The sequence below is a fragment of the Eptatretus burgeri genome, chromosome 1, assembly GCF_056783735.1.
Source record: "Eptatretus burgeri isolate ZD-2024b chromosome 1, Ebu_testis_v1, whole genome shotgun sequence".
In the NCBI taxonomy this organism is placed as follows: domain Eukaryota; kingdom Metazoa; phylum Chordata; class Myxini; order Myxiniformes; family Myxinidae; genus Eptatretus; species Eptatretus burgeri.
In genome coordinates this window covers 82,489,361-82,506,232 of record NC_140961.1, presented here as the reverse complement: position 1 = coordinate 82,506,232, position 16,872 = coordinate 82,489,361, and the positions used below count along the sequence as shown (strand labels likewise).

At 45.9% G+C, this 16,872-nt stretch overlaps 1 long non-coding RNA gene across 2 annotated transcripts in view; it reads right to left on the bottom strand.

The window, feature by feature from the left end:
* LOC147034849 (uncharacterized) overlaps positions 1-12,947 on the bottom strand; it is a 109,647-nt gene extending 96,700 nt beyond the window's left edge. The window contains exon 1 of one of the 2 annotated variants that reach the window (XR_015060552.1): positions 12,600-12,947. This is a non-coding gene — a long non-coding RNA (uncharacterized LOC147034849). The remainder of the gene's footprint in view (positions 1-12,599) is intronic. The other variant, XR_015060551.1, reaches the window with a different exon arrangement.
* Positions 12,948-16,872: the final 3,925 nt, after the last annotated feature.

The window sequence follows — 16,872 nt, the reverse complement described above, 5'->3', positions numbered from 1 at the left end:
AACCAGATTGTTTAATAAAGTCTTGGAAAGTGAGAGGATGCCGGAGGAGTGGAGATTAAGTGTACTGATTCCGATTTTCAAGAATAAGGGTGATGTGCAGAGCTGTGGAAATTACAGAGGGATAAAGTTGTTAAGCCACACCATGAAGTTGTGGGAAAGAGTAGTGGAAGCTCGGTTGAGAGGAGAGGTGACGATCTGTGAGCAGCAATATGGGTTTATGCCAGGAAAGAGCACCACTGATGCGATGTTTGCTTTGAGAATGTTGATGGAGAAGTATAGGGAAGGCCAGAAAGAGTTACATTGTGTGTTTGTGGATTTAGAGAAAGCTTATGATAGGGTGCCAAGAGAGGAGTTGTGGTATTGTATGAGGAAGTCGGGAGTGTTGGAGAAGTATGTGAGGATCGTGCAGGATATGTATGAGGACAGTGTGACAGCGGTGAGGTGTGCGGTAGGAATGACGGACCGGTTTAAGGTTAAAGTGGGATTGCACCAAGGATCGACTCTGAGCCCTTTCCTGTTTGCAATGGTGATGGACAGGTTGACGGACAAGATCAGACTGGAGTCTCCATGGACCATGATGTTCGCGGATGACATCATGATCTGTAGGGAGAGTAGGGAGCAGGCTGAATCGAGCCTTGAGAGGTGGAGGTACGCACTGGAGAGAAGGGGAATGTTAGTCAGTAGGAGTAAGACGGAGTACATGTGCGTAAATGAGAGGGAGGGTGGTGGTATGGTGCAGTTGCAAGGAGTTGAGGTGGGGAAGGTGGATTGGTTTAAATACTTGGGATCAACTGTCCAAAGTAACGGAGAGTGTGGGAGAGAAGTGAAAAAGAGAGTGCAGGCAGGATGGAGTGGGTGGAGAAGAGTTGCAGGAGTGATTTGTGACAGAAGGGTAGCTGCAAGAGTGAAGGGGAAAGTATACAAGACGGTAGTGAGACCAGCTATGTTGTATGGTTTGGAGGCGGTGGCACTAACAAAAAGACAGGAAGCAGAGCTGGAGGTGGCAGAGTTAAAGATGCTGCGATTCTCGTTGGGAGTGACGAGGATGGATAGGATAAGAAATGAGTGTATTAGAGGGACAGCGCAGGTAGGACGGTTTGGAGACAAAGTGAGAGAGGCGAGATTGAGATGGTTTGGACATGTGCACAGGAGGGAAACGGAGTATATCGGGAGAAGGATGTTGAAGATGGAGCCGCCAGGCAGGAGGAGAAGAGGAAGGCCAAAGAAGAGGTTCATGGATGCGGTGAGGGCGGACATGCGGGTGGTTGGAGTGTCAATGGAAGATGTGGAGGATAGAGCAAAATGGAGACAGTTGGTCCGCTGTGGCGACCCCTAACGGGAGCAAGCCGAAAGAGGAAGAAGAAGATATATATGTATGTATGTATGTATGTATAATATATATATATATATATGTATGTGTATATATATATATATGTATGTGTATATATATATATATATATATATATATATATATATATATATATGTATATTATATATGTATGTATAATATATATATATATATGTATGTGTATATATATATATATATATATATATATATATATATATATATATGTATATTATATATATATATATATAAATAATATATATATATGTATGTGTATATATATATATATATATATATATATATATATATATATATATGTATATTATATATGTATGTATAATATATATATATATATATATATATATGTATAATATATATATATATGTATGTATATATATATATATGTATGTATATTATATATATGTATGTATATTATATATATGTATGTATATTATATATATGTATGTATATTATATATATGTATGTATATTATATATATGTATGTATGTATATTATATATATATATATATATATATATATATATATATATATATATATATATATATATATATATATATATATATATATATATATCGTTACGGCTGTGGAAATTCGTAGAACACCATATAGGTCCTGAGTTATGCCAATAAGTCTGTGTTCAGTTAGATTTCTCCACCGTTGTTTAATGGGTATTATTCATGTCACAGGGCTGTCATCTTTGAGATAGCCGGTTTTCTTTCACTATCGTTATTTTGGACCACCAACATCGCTCTCAAACAAGCGCTTCAGACCAACCGTCCTCCCACCACCACAATCACACGTGCCTCTCAACAAACCACGCCATCCTGATCACCTCAACCACAACGCCAACCAAAATTACGCCAATCACCTAACCACCTTCCCCACTACGCCCACTACCGATAACCTTCTCCACACCCCGCGGCAACCCTCTCCGCTTACAAGACCGTCTCTACCAAGGAAAAGGAACAAGGGATTCCAATAACGCCATGGGAAATAAGGAGTTCCAATGGCGCACAGATTTTCCCTCCTGCTTTTCCTGCGCTTTGGTATGGGGGAGGTGCGATTCGAGCCAGAGGTCAAATGTGAAGTTGGGGGTGAGGGCCTGATTTTGGGGGAATTAATGTCCCGAGGCTGCAGGGTCACCGCAACGATTTTTTGGTCCCCCGCGCGCCGCAAGGGGGGGGTGAGAGGGTTGGAAGTGGAAAACGCCTCCCTTCTGGAAGCTTCCCGCAGGAGCTGGAAGGAGGGCGGGGCGATAAGCGAGGTGGAATTTAAGGGCACGCAGAGCGCCAAGTCGGTTTTCTTCTTCTTCTTTTTCTTCTTCTCCTCTGCTCTTCTCGTGGTCTTGGTGGAAGGAGTTTGGGTGGAAGTCTTGGTGGTCTTCGTCTGTGGAGAAGCGGTCCATGGAGCGACCAGTTCGTTGGAGCTTGCAGTCGGTGGAGAGTCCGGGCGTCGCAAAGAAGACGCGGACTGGAGGCGCAGCTCTGCCCGCGGTGTTGCGCGAACCTGCGGGCTCGTGTGAGGAGAGCCGGAGAGAGCTCGCCGGCCACGCGGAAGGCCCGAGCTCAGGCGCAGCTACGCAAGCTGCAGTGGGGACGGGATGTCGAGGCTCACACCACAAGGCACCACGAGGGTGCAGGTAATCTGAAACGGTCTCGTTTGGTCTGCCAAGTCCCACACCATAAAGGTATACGGGCCCAGCCTGACCCCATTGCCTTTGATGGGGTCTTTTCCTTTTCTTTTGAATGAATGTTGTGGCGCCGAGTCCCGTAAGTAAAACTGTGTAGGTGACTGTACATTGACAATTGCTTATAGACGGTTGTAGCGCTTTGCATGTTGGTGTTTTTGAAAACCTGCATGACTGCATGATTGTTCCTGTATACGTGTGTAGTTGTAATAAATGTGCTGATTTAAATGTTAACCCGTTCGTCGTGTCCTCTTTCCCTTATTGAAATGCCATCTTGCATTGCGGAATGTTAGTTGGGTTTTAAATACCCGATAAATAGAATCGGATCCGGCGATAATACCCGCTCGGTTATCTCAGAACGTTATCTTGAGGATGTTGAGAGAGGAAAGAAAGAGAACATAGTGGTGCAGGTTATCTCATGAACCGCTTGAGCGGTTCGTGCCCAAGCAGGCCTCCGCTGAGGTACGGCCCCACGGTAGGTTACCCGCGCGAGTACTTAAGTAGATTGATATTCGGCGATTGACCCTATTTCACGTGGGTAGAATACGCACTGGGCCGTGGTGGGATTAAGAACCCACCCGTGACTGGTTTCCGGCATTGTTCCAGAAAGTCACGACTGAATTGCTCGTTCGGTGGGCGAACCAGCCGCTACTAGTTGACGCGGTCGCTCGCATGCCGGGCGGGCGTAAATTCCAAACAATATATATATATATATATATATATATATATATATATATATATATATATATATATATATATATATATATATATATATATATATATATATATATATATATATATATATATATATATATATATATATATATATATATATATATATATATATATACATGTACACATACATACACGAGGTGTGTTCAAATAGTATCCAACCTTAATTTTTCGTGCGTAAACAAATGAAGCTCGGGAGGCGTGGTTTGGTGCACGTATGGAGGCGATCCTAATTTGTATGCGTGAATATTTTCCCGCCTGCAGAAGCTGTCAGTCACCGACAGACCGTCGATGAGTGAGGAAGTGTAAGTGAGCGCCGTCGGATTTTCGTTTTTGACAAAATGACGGATCACTGTGATCTCATCGCCAGTGATTTACTGTGTTGAAGAAGTTGGGATCGCTGTTCACAGTCTCCAGCATGTTCTGTGCGATCTCCAAACGGAGTTGCTTCTGCTCGATCGTTAGCAGCTTTGGCACGAACTTCGCTGAGATTCTCCTTAAGCCCAAATCCTCAGTCACAATGGAATGAACGGATCCAATGCTGATGCCCGCCTCGTCTGCAAGTTCTCTGATCGTGATTCGATGATCTTGCATCAGTAGGGTCCTCACTTGGTCAATGACGATCTCATTTCGGGATGTTGAGGGCCAACCAGAACGTGCTTCACTTTCCACTGATGTGCGACCATCTTTGAAGTGGTTGTACCACTCTTTTATCTGTGTGTTGCCCATTGCTTCGTTCCCGAAGGCCTGTTGAATCATGCGGATCGTTTCCACTTGGGAATCGCCAAGCTTTATGCAAAATTTGATGCAGTAGCGTTGTTGAAATTGATCCATCATTTTGTTAAAAACAAAAATCCGACGACGCTCACTTACACTTCCTCACTCATCGGCGGTCTGTCGGTGACTGACAGCTTCTGCAGGCGGGAAAATATTCACGCATACGAATTAGGATCGCCTACATACGTGCACCAAACCACGCCTCCCTTGCTTCATTTGTTTACGCATGAAAAATTAAGGTTGGATACTTTTTGAACACACCTCGTGTGTGTGTATATATATATATATATTATATATATATATATATATATATATATATATATATATATATATATATATATATATATATATATATATATATTGTTGCGGGGTCGGGTGAGAAGACCACTATGTGGTGTCAGTCATGCACCGCTTAACGACGTTCCGGGCAATGACGGATCGCATAGATGCCGGATCTGCCAGCTCTGAAGAAAAAAAAAAAAAAAAGTAGCTGAAAAATTCCTATCGCCGAGTGATGATGTCGTCGACGTAGCGCTGCCAATCGTATAAAAGTAGCACGTACAATTATGTACGCTGTACAGTATATAATACTTCATAATGACAATTAATCACCGCAGGTTGGTCGGTGGTCTTTCTGTCTTCTACCGACTCCTCTCCAGCCTTGCCTCCCCTGCTCTCTCTGCGATTTGTCCCAACCACATTTCCACAGGGCGTTCAAGGTCCACCAACAACCCCCTTCTGGTAAAACTACCAAAATCACGAATCACTGCTCATCTTCACTCTTTCATTCCTCTTTTTTCCCGCCTTTGGAATAAACTTCCTCACTCTATTCTTTCCCATTCTTCCCTCCAGGCTTTCAAAACAGCTGTTAACCACCACCTCTTATCTTCCCCCATCCAAAACCTCGACCTCAAAGACCCCCGATAATCCACCCAAGCCCACTTCCTTCAATTCTCCTGCTTTCCTTCCTGAAAGTCCCTGTAATTTCCATCTTCTCCTCGCCATGTTCCCCGTCCCATCCCCATCCCTCTCCCTTCCACAGTTCACCTGTGTCTGTTCCCCAATGTTTTGTCCCTTCCACTCCCGCCCCTCTTGTCTCATGCCTCCTTGCTGTGAGTTGTGTGTTAGCTCTCATACGAGCCTCGACCAAGGTATACAAAAAAAAAAAAAAAAAAAATTATGGTGTACGAGGTGCAGCGGAACACGAGAAGCAAGAGTGTTCGCATCAACTCCGCTTTATTGCGCGTCCGGATGTACATTCCTGCCACACCTAGCGGGCGAGTCATGATGCACGAAAACCCAATCACGTGATACAGCACACTCCTCCCCTCGTAAAATGACAAGTCAAATGATGAAAGGACAATCATAACATGACCAACCGAAACCAATCAACACTCATAATCCTCCAAGTACCGCGGCTGCACTCTGACCCGCCTCGGACGGGCAGCGCCGCCAGACAGCCCAGGCTCAGACGCCTCCCGGCTCGGTCGAGGTGACACCTTCGCCGGACTCGCGCCATCCGCAATAACAACTGCCCCCGGCCGACCAGCCTGCCCGACGTCCCCGGGCAGGACTGAATCAGGCGAAGACCCCCTGGGCGTCGGCACATCCGGCCCTGGCGATACGTCTGGCCACGGCGACATTACAGGTGGGGGTCCCACATCGTTCGGCCCGGGGGAGTGTGGGGGGGTGACGCTGAACAGTGATCATGTATTTGGTCCACGTGCCGCTTCCACACCTCCCCACCATCAGTCCGCACCATGTAATTTGCCGGCCCCAGTACCACAGAGACCACAGCCGGCACCCATTTGGAACCGTGGAAATAATCGCGCACCATTACCCGCTGCCTGAACTTCGGTGGAATCTCCGTCCTCATTCCCCACATAACGCACCGTTGGACCAACGACAGCTCCGATGCGCGCAACGTGAAAGGTTGAAATGCCGGTGTCAAAGGTAGATCGCTCCAATTCCCCGTAGAAATCGCCTGGACGACACGGGCGAGCACCGGATCACGAGCCGATTCCACCGCGACCTGTCTGGCTGTGATCGGCCCGCTTTGGACCTGGCCCAGCGCGAACACATCGACCCGGTCGGCCGACTCAGACGCAGCTGGACCCTCCGCACACGGCAAGCGTGAGAGCCCGTCGCAGTTAGCATGCTTCTCGGTGCTTCGGAACTGAATATCATAATCGTAAGCAGCAAGAAACAGACACCACCGCCGTATTTGCGCGGCCGCTACCACCGGTACCCCGCGTTGGGGTCTCACGATGAATTGAAGCGGTTTGTGATCCGTCTGCAAAGTGAAATGCCGCCCCAGCAGGTATTGATGAAACCTCTGCAAACCCCAGACGAGGCTGAGAGCCTCGCGCTCAATCTGGGCATATTCCCGCTCTGCTGCGGACAGGGTCCGGGATGCAAAACAAACAGGCTGCTCGGAACAATCGTCCATCCTGTGGGAGAGCACTGCCCCGATGCCATATGCAGAGCTGTCGCATGCCAATAAGAGTGGATGCGCAGGCTCGTAGTGCACGAGGACCGTATCCTCTATGAGCAGCCGCTTCACGCGGTCGAACGACGCCTGGTGTGCAGGCCCCCAAGCCCAGCGCTCGTCCTTCCTGAGCAACCGTGTTAACGGCGCAAGTTGTGAGCTGAGCCCGCGCACGAACCTTTGGTAATCCTGGGCCATACCAATGAACGAGCGCAGCTGTGTCTTGTCGCGAGGCGGTGGTATGTGTTGAATCGCCTCCACCTTCCGAGGACCTTTCAACAACCCCTCCGGCGTGATGATGTGCTCGAGGTATTCCAAGCGCTGCTTGAAGAATGCGCACTTGTACCTGTTCAAACGCAGGCCGTATGCTTCTAGCTTTGTCAGCACTTGGGCAATGTTCGCAAGGTGCTCGTCTGCCGTTTTCCCCGCAATGAGCACATCGTCCAGGTCGGTCTGAGCGGGCAGGCCAATGCAAACCTGATCCATGGCTTTCTGCCACAAGGCTGGGGCCGAAGCAATCCCAAAGCAGAGTCGGGTATATCAATAGAGCCCTTGACACGTGTTGATTGTCAAAAGCTCGCTAGTCCCGGGATCCATCGCCAGGTGAAAAAGCTTCGTGAAGTATTGACTCCCCGCCAATCGTGCATATATTTCATCGATTGACCGCAGTGGATATTGCTCCATGCTGAGCCCCGGGTTAACCGTGGATTTGAAGTCCCCGCACAATCGGACGTCTTTTTATTTATTTTTTTTTTATTTTTTTTGTATACCTTGGTCGAGGCTCGTATGAGAGCGAACACACAACTCACAGCAAGGAGGCATGAGACAAGAGGGGCGGGAGTGGAAGGGACAAAACAGTGGGGAACAGACACATTAGGTGAACTGTGGAAGGGAGAGGGATGGGGATGGGACGGGGAACATGGCGAAGAGAAGATGGACATTTCAGGGACTTTCAGGAAGGAAAGCAGGAGAAATGAAGGAAGTGGGCTTGGGTGGATTATCGGGGGAAGAAAAGATCGAGGATTTGGATGGGGGGAGATAAGAGGTGGTGGTGAACAGCTGTTTTGAAAGCCTGGAGGGAAGAATGGGAAAGAATAGAGTGAGGAAGTTTATTCCAAAGGCGGGAAAAAAGAGGAATGAAAGAGTGAAGATGAGCAGTGATTCGTGATTTTGGTAGTTTTACCAGAAGGGGGTTGTTGGCGGACCTTGAGCGCCCTGTGGAAATGTGGTGGGGACAAATCTCAGAGAGAGCAGGGGGGGCAAGGCTGGAGAGGAGTCTGTAGAAGACAGAAAGACCACCGACCAACCTGCGGTGATTGAGTGAGAGGCCCAAAGACTCAGCTTCATTGCGGGAGATGCCGATGATCTTAAATGCCCTGGTTTCGACAGCATGAAGCCGAGAAAGGTGGGAGGCAGGAGCACCAGCCCAGAGGGGAGAGCAGTACTCCATCAGGCTACGGACAAAAGCTTTGTAAGTGGTCAGGAGCTCAAGAGGGCCGAGGAAGGACTTAGCACGACGGAGGATTCCCAGTCGGCGACTGGCTTTTGAGGCGAGGTTGGAAATGTGACTTTCCCAGGAAAGGTCATGGCAGATAGTGAGACCTAGAAGCTTGAAAGAAAAGACTTCTTCCAGAGGATTGTTGAGAAAGTGGATGGGGGGGGGGTTTTGTAAACGGTCCTTTCGAAGAGACATAGTAAGAGTGTGAGATTTGTCTGGATTGAAAGACATGTTCCACGTGTTGGACCAGTTTGTGATTTTATCCAGATCTGCAGTGAGTGAAGAAGCTGCTGCTTGCCGGTCTGAGGGATGACAGATGGTACGGCAGAGGGTGGAGTCGTCGGCAAAGAGAAATAGAGGATTTTCCAGAGAGTCCGAGAGATCATTGATGAAAACCAGAAAAAGAACAGGGCCCAGAACGCTACCTTGAGGAACTCCAGCCTGCACAGGAAGAGGGGATGAAAGAACTCCATTTAGGGCCACACGTTGACTGCGACAGGAGAGGAAGTCTGCGAGCCATGAGTGGAGATGGCCTTGAATACCATGGGAAGAGAGTTTGGTGAGTAGGGCAGGGTGCCAGACTGTGTCAAAAGCACGTGATATGTCCAGGGATACGGCTCGGATTTCCTGTCTGGCATTGAGGACCTCCATCCATTGATGGGAGAGCAGAAGCAACATATCCAGGGTAGAGTGACCTGGTCTGAAACCAAATTGATGATTGGAAATCAAGCCATTGGAGAAGAGGAAGGATTTCATATCTGAGGCGATGATGGATTCCATCACCTTGCTGATGATTGGGAGAAGGCTGATTGGTCTGTAGTTATAGGGATCTGTTTTTGCACCTTTTTATGCAGGGCAGTGATGTTAGCAGATTTCCAAGCAGATGGCAGATGACCTTGGGCAAATGAGAGGGTGAATAGAACAGAGAGAGGGTGAGCAAGAGCAGAAGAGCAGGCTTTGAGGACACGTGGGCTGATGCCGTCTGGACCGGTTGCAGAATCTGACTCGAGGTTTGAAAGCAAGCTCTCCACCTTGTCAGGAGAAAAGGATACAGAGTCCAGGGACAGTTGGGTGCGACTGGGTAAAGTGGGTAGAGATAGTGATGGGTTTAGGACACAAGATTTAGCTGCAAACACCGAGTTTAGACATTCAGCTTTATCACGTGTGGAATCAGCAGTGCGGCCATTTGAGGTAAGGGAGGGGATGGAGGGGGAACATACACCAGTAACAGATTTGATTAAACGCCACCAGGATTTTGAGGAGGGAGAGAGGTATGAGAGTTCAGACTTGAGATGAGAAAGATGTTGTTTTCTGGCTCTCCTGAGGGTAGATACACACTTGTTCCGAGCTTTGTGGAAAGAACTGAGATTGCCCTCAGTTGGGTTTGCTTTCCATGAGGCAAAGGCAAGTTGTTTCAGGACGACTGCCTCGCCACAAGCTTCAGTAAACCAAGGGCGGGAGGAAGGGTAAGACAACTGAACACGAGAGGGGATAAATCTGTGCATGAGGGAGAGCAAGTTTATTTGAAAGAATTCCCAGGATGAGTTGATGTTTGAGAAAGTAGTGATAGGAGACCAGTCTGTAAGTTTGATGGCTGCTCGGAGACCCTGCCAGTCGGCTTGAGTGAAATGCCAGACTCGACGGCGGTGAGGTGGTTCTCTGATAACAGCCAGAGAGATGTCCACTTTAACAAGGACGTGGTCAGAAGAACCAATTGGAGCGAAGGAAGAGCAGCAGATATTGTCAGGGAAATTTATCAAAATCAGATCCAGAAGAGATGGAGTACCATTGGTTGAGATCCGGGTCGGGAAGTTGACCGATTGAGTCAGTCCCAATGAGTCGCAGAAAGCTTTTGCAGAGGTGCCATGGCAGGTGAGAGGTACCCACACCTAGCCAACTGGCGTGATGACAATTGAAGTCACCACATAAGAGGAAGAGAGAGTTTGGATGAGAAGATAGAAGATGGTCCATGTTTTCGGATAGTGAGATGTAGATGGAGTCATCACTGTTCGGTGGACGGTACAGTACACATATAAACATGAGGTGGGAGTGGAGGGGAAGCCGAAGCCAGAGGTATTCCTGGGGGTGTGGGGGAGTGAGAGCAGTGCATGGAGAGTGAGGAATAGAGTCTTTGATGAAGAGAGCAACACCTCCACCAGGACGAGGCTCAGGTCTGTCATACCGTAAGAGGGAGTAGCCAGGGAGAGATACTTGGGAGTCAGACATGTCTTGGGAGAGGAAAGTTTCGGTTAGGCAGATAATGTCTGGTTTGTCAGTGGCAACCTGTATGGAAAGTTTCAGCTCCATTCCGTTTCAGCACCGTGACAACCGGGGTGGCCCAATCTGAGTACAACACCCGTTCGATCACTCCACAGGCCTCCAGCCTATCCAGTTCACCCTTCACCTTGTCCCGCAGGGCATACGGCACCGGTCATGGTTTACAAAAACGAGGAACCACCCCCTCCTTCAGGAAGAGCTTTGCCTCCACGCCCTTGATTTTCCCAAGGTCGTCGCAAAACAAACCTTGATGTCTTTCTTTGAAGAATCTTCTCCAACTGATCCTCCCACCGGCTCGGTACGGGTTGCACAAGGTGAACTGCGGCCCAGTCTAGCCTGATGCGGGACAGCCAGTCTCGGCCGAGGAGAGACGGTCCCCTCCCCCGCACGACGTACAATGGAAGCATGGCGACCTGGCCTTGGTACTGCACAGACACGTCTGCCATCCCGACTGGCGTTATCTTCTCGCGGGTGTACGTAAACAGCGTGAGGTTTGACCTGATAAGCTTCAGGCCGTTGAGTCGACGCGCGGTCTGTTCGCCGATGATCGCCACAGCCGCTCACGTATCGACCTGAAACGTGATCGGCATTTTGTTCACTTCGATTTCCACCGTCATCAGGTGCGCCGCCACCGGACCAATTGAAAACAGGCTCAACAACGGCCGCCGGTTCCGCCCCGGGTCGCCTCGCACATCGCCGTCCATGACCTTAACGGTGGCCGGCTCCCCACGGCACACATGCTTCAGATGACACACCTTGTGACAATTTAAACACACGGTGCCTTTATACGGGCACGCACGGCGCAGGTGTCGACCTCCGCATCCCAAACACGTCCGCGGGATCACCTCGCCGCACGTGCGGCCGCGCGGCGACGTCCGACCCGCACCGAAGGTCATGCGCGCGTCCCGGGGTGCCCGCGACCCCGCGTGGCCGGTGATGGCCCGAACATCCCCGCGAGTCTGCTCGACCGCTGTAGCCGTGCTGACCGCCGAGTCGAATGTAATGGCTTCACCCTTCAGCCGTAGAACCGCCGCAATCATCTTCGCATCTTGTGAACCAACAATAAAACGATCTCTGAGCCGAGCTGGACGCTGCCCCGCCGTGAAGTGCATGCCACGGAAGAATGCTTAATCCGCGCCACGAAATCAGCGACGCGCTTCTTTCTACCTTTCGAGAGGCGATCGAACTGGTATCGAGCGAGCTGTAATGACTTCTCCGGCGCCATGTGTGCTTTCATCTTCTCCACAACGTCCCGAAACGACAGCCCGTCATCACGGGGCTTGTCCGGCGCCACCAACTCACTCAGTAGTCGATAATGCTCCGCCGAAAGCGAAGTGAGCAAGATCGACTTCTGTTTGCTCTCGTCGACCACATCATTCGCGTGGAAATAGCATCCCAATTGCTCTGAAAACAATTCGAAGTCGTCTCCGACGTAAACGGGCACATGTCCGTTTTCAACCATCCTCGTCAGCCAACTATGGTGTACGAGGTGCAGGGGAACACGAGAAGCAAGAGGGTGAGCATCAACTCCGCTGAATTGCGCGTCCGGATGTACATTCCTGCCACTCCTAGCGGGCGAGTCATGATATAGGGAAACCCAATCACGTGATACAGCACAATAATAAACGACAGTGTGGCCCTGTTATAATGCGATCGTTGAGGTCCATAAAATGTCATCGAGAAAAAATCAGGGTCGTGCTAAATCGGGATTCAAGGAAATCGGCTTTCAAACTGAACCAATGTTTCCACGTTTACCTTCCAGCAAGTAAATTACCTTTGAATTGAAGAATTCCGCGAATAAATCGTTGTTACAGTCGAAATTAAAACACGAATTTCTTTTTGGTGAAGCTTTTCATGTTGTTAAAACAATCGCACTGTTCCGAAAATATATATATCACAATTGACAGGAGCTCGTTTCTTCATTTATAAATTATAACATCGATGCAATGATTACGTATTTATAAAATCCAAATGCTATTTATTCATCTTTCTATAATCGATGCGAGAGGAGATTGTAAGCTGCTGCGAACAACACCGATGGCCGTCATGAACAGCACAAAGGTAAAACTAACTTGTCTTCAGTCTCTCTTGGAATGTGTGTTACAATTGCCGACAGTATTCAGTAGAGTAGCATTCTGTACAGGTTTGTATTCAAGGAGCAATAGGCTATACCATATAGCCAAGGTGTCTAGTTTTGTGTAAGTACGATGTTCGAAAACGAAAACGAAAAAAAAAAAGATGTTCGCACAACGACGACGTCGCTTCACGACGCGTTTCTCAGAACGTAACCCCTTAGTTAAGTGGCGCATGACCGTATACATATATATATATATATATATATATATATATATATATATATATATATATATATATATATATATATATATATATATATATATATATATATATATATATATATATATATACATATTGTGAGAACATGATGATGTGCCAGTGCACACCATCATGTTTTCGTTTTGTGCCAAGTACGAATAAAATCGGTCCATACATGTTCAAGATGTGGTTGCGGATGCACGCACGCATGCATGGACACGAAAATCGAGACGAAATCCAAAACCCCCCGGTTCGGACTAAGTCCAATGGCGGATAATTTATGTGCAGTTGATGAGAAAAGAAAATGGATCGACTCATTTAAACAACAATAGTAGTCAGTCAGAAGCATCTTTTAAAGCTTACATCAGAGTGAACAATCATCGAGTAACTATTTCATTGATTTGTGTTGTGCAACTCACCAAGTTTCTTGATATTTTGTGCATCATATGCTTGGGACATGGTTTCATGGAAAGCCACACAGCCCCCATTCAGCTCTATCTCTTCAAGGAAGTTCACTGTACCACTCTGCCCATATTCACTATCAGCTGCAACTGCACCCACGTACAACCATCCAAAATGACGAACTAGATATGCAAGGGCACGTGCTTGATACACATCACTTGGCATTGTTCGCAGGAAGGCAGGGAACTCGTGCTTGTTGCTCAAACATTGACAGGAAGAAAAGTCACTAATCTGCATGGGAATACAAAAAATTCATCATTTACCACCTCCCCCAATTTATTTTATGAGATACTCCCTTTTATTTCTCTCTTGTAAATATTATCATGTTGAATCTCAACTTATTTTCAAAATAACTGACCTGAAAAATGTGATTGTTATTATCATAACTTTGTTCACTATTCCAAGTATTTCTGAAAAGCAAAACATTGATGATGATTTCAACCTAAATATTTCATAAGTTGTTAAACCAAACAGCTGTGGTCAATAAGTCAGACTTATTGGCAATGAGTGAAGAAATCATGAAGAATCTTGACTCCATTTTTAATGAAATGAAGCACAGGCAGTGTATGCATTTGGCCTGGCAAGGCTCTCTGGTCCACACTGATCCAGATGATGCCCAAAAGAAACAAACAATCTGAGGGCAGTTCAAGGCCCTGTCACACATTGACGTTTTAGCCAGCGTATGACAAGGTCTCAAAATGTATGTAAAACGCTGGCATACACTGAACTATTAGTGGTTTTTTTTAAGTTTTGGGCATATAATAAAGTGTTGGACATATGAACAATGTATTAGTAACGTACACAGAACGTTTTAATCACATAATGATAACTTATACCAACGAATGCTGAGCATGTTGTCGGCGTTCACAACCTATGCCCAACGATAGTCTAACTTATGCATAGCGCGCGGCAGCGTATCGCCGACGATCACGTGGCGTAGCCTATTCATCGGCTGCGGCTCGACGATTCAAATCATAACCGCACGAGACATCGAAGTGTCAAGCCGCTGTCACACCTTGACGTTTTAGCCAGCGTATGCCGACGTATGGAAAATTTGCTGAACCAAGCTGGCACACGTCGAATATGTTATGGGTAAGTTTTGTATTCGTTAAGAGCACGCTGGCATACATCGTAGTACGCTGGCATATGTCGTAGTACGCTGGCATCCGTCTTTGTATGCCGAGTACGTCGAAATTTTCAGCATGTTGAAAATTTATCGACGTACTCGACGTATGACACACGTTCCGCATACGCTGGCATAAGTTGTAGGCACTCTACGCGATCGTTGACACACGTCGACATACATTACTTGTAAGGTACTCATAAGTCAAAACACATCAAGGTAATGGTTAGCGTCAGTGTTCGAGACTCCCTGGTTTTTTTTTTTTCTTCGGAATGACGGTGATGTTGACACTTCGATTTCTAGTGCGGTTATGATTTAAATCGTTGAACGGCAGCCTATCAATTATATTATATATTCTTCAAGTTAAATGGCTCAATTAACCGACACAATTGCACCTACTGGTCTCCTGAAAGTGTGCGTGTGACTATGGAACACCATTTAAACTTACCAGGGGTTACTGTGTGGTGTGGGATATCAGCATTGCGCATCCTCGGGCCATTCTTTTTTGACCAAACTGTCACTGGGGATGTTTACTTAAACTTGCTGCAGGAATCCGTTGGTCCACGTGTCGAAGTGATATTTGGTGACGAAGAGATTTACTTTCAGCAAGATGGAGCACCTCCCCACTACCAGCATGATGTAAGGGCCTATCTCGAAGCAACTTTTCTGAACAGATCGATTGGGCAAAGAGGTAGGGTTGAATTCCCTGCGCGTTACCCAGACCTCACTCCAATGGACTTCTTTTTATGGGGATATCTCAAAGATAAGGTTTACAGCTCAAAACCAGCAACAGTCGATGAGCTGAAAGAGGAAATTGAAAGACAATGTCTTGCAGTTCCAAATGAAATGATTCATAACGATGTTGAATCCATTGGTCCGCGTTATCAGGTGTGTTTGGAACATGATGGTCGTCAGTTTGAACATTTGTAAACATGCATTTATCCATTTATACATTTTACCATTAATCTTGTTTCTAAGTCAATAAACAACGCATTTATTATCATTTAAAGAGTGAGTACATTTTTTGGGACACCATATATATATATATATATATATATATATATATATATATATATATATATATATATATATATATATATATATATATATATATATACATAAAAATGTATTATATAATATATATAAACATATCACTATGTATAAACATATCTAACTATATATGTCTGTGTATATATATATATATATATATATATATATATATATATATATATATATATATATATATATATATATATATATAGTTATGTATATATATATATATATATATATATATATATATATATATATATATATATATATATATATAGTTATGTATATAGTAATAGAAATTGTTTGTCCATGCTCTATCCTTTTAAAGGTGAATCACATTGGCATTCAACCTTAAATCTTCAACCCATATTTTTGATTCACTCTGTTAAATCATTCACTTATGTCCAACAAAATGTAAACTCTAACTTCATCCACAATTTTTTTTGCTCCTTCCAACATTGTGAATCATGGATGAGTGCAACAAGGAAGAGTATGAACTACGATTGGGGCAGGGGACATCAGTATAACAATAAGAAAGGAATTAACAAACAGAAAGAGATAGAGAGACTGAGACTGAGGAAATGCACCAATTTATAAGTAAGATAGCTGGCCTGAGCAGGGTCAATCGGGGTAAAATGTATGTGTGATGTGTAAAAAGATTTTGGAGGGCAGTAGGGGTGGACGACGACAAGAGATGGTGGTGCACCACCCGATTGAAGTCATGGGAGAAGTGCACGTGCATTCTGAAGTTGTGAGGGATGGTTATTATCCTGAAAAACCATAAATGGCAAGACTGAAAGAGAGACAATAAAAGACATCTTGACCACATCCCTTTCTGCGATGTGAGAATAATATAATTCCCCGTTGATGTTTGATACAGTCCCTTCAATCTTTCTCCTTTACGCAACACTTTAAAATACTCTCTAACCACATTTCCTTTCCTCTGAAGAAGGGCTAATGGTGAAAAGATCAAACACACCTAGTTTTCTGTGGTAGTAAACACACACTTGTCAAATTCTATTTGATAAAATTCATCTATATATTGACTATAAATGCAGATGAAAATTATCATCATCTC